This window comes from Choloepus didactylus, chromosome 25 (genome assembly GCF_015220235.1).
Source record: "Choloepus didactylus isolate mChoDid1 chromosome 25, mChoDid1.pri, whole genome shotgun sequence".
In the NCBI taxonomy this organism is placed as follows: domain Eukaryota; kingdom Metazoa; phylum Chordata; class Mammalia; order Pilosa; family Megalonychidae; genus Choloepus; species Choloepus didactylus.
Window position 1 is genome coordinate 515727 of NC_051331.1, and position 3021 is coordinate 518747.

The 3021-nt window shown below is 34.3% G+C and overlaps 1 pseudogene; it reads right to left on the bottom strand.

Moving 5' to 3' along the window:
* Window positions 1–1539: 1539 nt before the first annotated feature.
* Window positions 1540–2561, bottom strand: LOC119520181 (annotated as a pseudogene).
* Window positions 2562–3021: the final 460 nt, after the last annotated feature.

The following is a 3021-nucleotide window of genomic DNA, read 5'->3' on the forward strand; positions in this document are numbered from 1 at the left end:
TATTAACTTTAGACTTAAATATACCAATATTTATATTGACCTTTAAGAGAGAAAATGATTGGAGAGTGCTAATTCTTACCAATCCTATTCTACTTCTAGGGAAAAAAAGGTATGGGGGGGTGTTAATGGAACTTTAAGCATGTTAGCATGATTTCCATTTTTTTCTTGTTGAACGAGTTATTGGCCAGATATTTTTAGTCACAAGTGAGTGCATCCTTTCTCCTAGTGCTCACCTCTTCCCTATAAAAATATTATTTTTGATGATTTGAAAGAAATTGATAAACCTAGGGACCAAGTTGGCTGAAAGTTTACCTTAACAATTTTGAAACACTTATTATAGTGGTAGATGCCTTAAAAAATGATCCTGAAGTGTTGCAAATAATTTATTGTATGAGTTGGACATTTTGAAACACTTTTGAAGTAGTTTTGCCCATTATTCCAGGAAAATTATCTCAAAAGGTCATTTTCAGTGAAATAAATTTAAAATCCTGTGACAAGTAGGTTAATTTCTTTATAAGACAACATGTTATCCACTTTATAGCTAGTGTTGTGTCTCTGAAAATTTGTTTATTGTTGTGTTTTAGAGGAATTTTTAGTATATATTTAAACCACAGTCTGCTGCCAAAGATGTCATTCCAATAGAGATGTATGAATTCTCTTGGCATAATTGATTAGAGATTGAGATACTGATAATTATTGGATTGTATTTCAACTTCATACTTTGGAATTAACTTTTTCATTAGTTTTTCTGATTAGATTGATTTGGTGGAGTCATAGGACAAGCATCCCAGCTGGTAAAACAGTGAATTTATTTCATTGAAATAAAAGTAAATTTCCACTCTTAGTATCTCTGCAAGTAAACAAATCTCAGAACCAAAAACAAACAAACAAAAACAAAAACAAAACAAAACAAAGCCAAACAAATAAAGCTAAATAAATATGTATTTATTTGTCTTTTTCCAGAACCTTAATTATACACTCAATACATAGTATAATATCACCTCAATATATTGGAGAGATTCTGAATGGATGCTATCAACTTCTGTGACTGGACACTGGAAAAGAAATAATGGAATAAAAATCTGTAGTGTTGATCCAATCATTGCAAAAGATATCTCTGGAGGATGGATCTGAGAGTGTGAGTGCACATGGAGTAAAAAAATAACATTTGAGAGGTTCTTCACAGGATTCAGGAAGAACGATTCACTTCATATTCAAAGCTGAGGAGTTACCATAAACAATGTGAGGCTATATCAAGTCATGAAACCCTGATAGCAAGACCTGTCACTATAGCTAATGTAAATCAAATTAAATAAAGACTAGTGTTACCAATATGTTTATCAATGAATATTCAATATGGATCAATTTAAACATAGCCATAGGCATGTAGCTGACACAATTTATCTACATTTCTAAAATTCTGCATTGGAGGACTTATTAATGCTTTATTTGGAAATATTCTAAAATATGTAAACAGTATTAACTAAAATCAAGACATTTTCCTCCCAGGTTTCTGACCACAGAAATATGGAATGATCTTCAACATTCTTTTCTGCTTTGTTCCATGTAAAAATTCAGTTTATTTTTGAAACAATTTCTTTCAAACAAATTTTTCATCACCTCTTTAACATCTTTAAAGCAAATAATAGATAACAGTATCAAGCATAGGAATCACTATAGTATAAAACAGAGACACTATCATTTCATGGTCCAATGTGTAGCTGGAACTTGGCCTCACATATATGAAGAAGATTGTCCCACCACAAACTGACACTGCAGTTAGGTGGAAACCACAAGTGGAAAAGAGTTTTCATCTCCCTTTGGCAGAACACATCTTCAGAATGGCAAATAAAATGAAACCATAGGAGCTCAGGACTATGAGTACTATGATTATCTCAACAGAGCCAACAAAGTAGAAGAGTAGAAGCTGGTTGATGTGACTGTCAGAACAAGAAATAGTAAGGGGTGGAGGGATGTCTCAAATGACGTCTAATTTCATTGGATGCACAGAAGGATAAGCTAAAAGTGGCTACAGTGTGTATAGTAGCATACAAAATGCCACCAACATAGGAAGCAATGATGAGTGGCATGTGGGCTCTGGGTGACATGTTAACTGAATACAGCAGTGGGTTGTAGATTGCTACGTAGTGATTAAAAGCCATTGTAGCCAACAGAAAGCATTCAGTAGTCCCAAAAGTAACAAAAAGAATCATCTTTGCACACATCCCAGAAATGAAATGGCTTTATTCACTGCCAATAAACTGACCAACATTTTGGGGTTGACAACTATTGGAATAGCAAGCACCCAAGATTGACAACACACTCAGAAAATACTACATGGGATTGTGGAGTCAGGAATCTCCAATGACCAATATAACCATTCCCAAATTTCCTATCAGAGTAAAGAGATAAATTGCTAGACATAATAAAAACAGGGAGACTTTCAGCTCAATATTTTCTCTGAAGCCCATCAATATAAATGTGGTTATTTGAGTCACATTCTTCAAAGGAATATTATATGGCTCCAAATCTGATGGCAACCCAAACATTCCAATACACATTTATAGGTAATCTAGGCAATATCCATAAAATAGAGTCTGTTCAGTTATATTGCTGTGTTTGTATATAGGAATGGATTAATAATATCATAGGCAGTGATGATGTAGGAAATGACAACAATTTGGGCCAAGGTGGATGCACCTTTCAGTATAGATAAATGAAGAAATGCTCCCTCCATTTTAGTTAAATGAGTCTTTAAAAATAAACAGACAACACAACAAAAAACCCTGCCAATTTACATGCTTTATTTTCTAGTTAATTTTATGTTAATTGTCTCAAGTGTTATTCTAGTCCTTCCTGCACCACCCCCCAGGTCAGAATGACCTATTCCTGCATCTGTGTTCCCCCCATCCTTAGGAAGGCCTTTGTCTTAAACCCTTATAAAAGGCTTTCTGCCCTTTTTGCATTGCTCAGTTATCTTCCCTGCAAACGCAATGCCTGCCCATCCTGAGAGATCCGTCA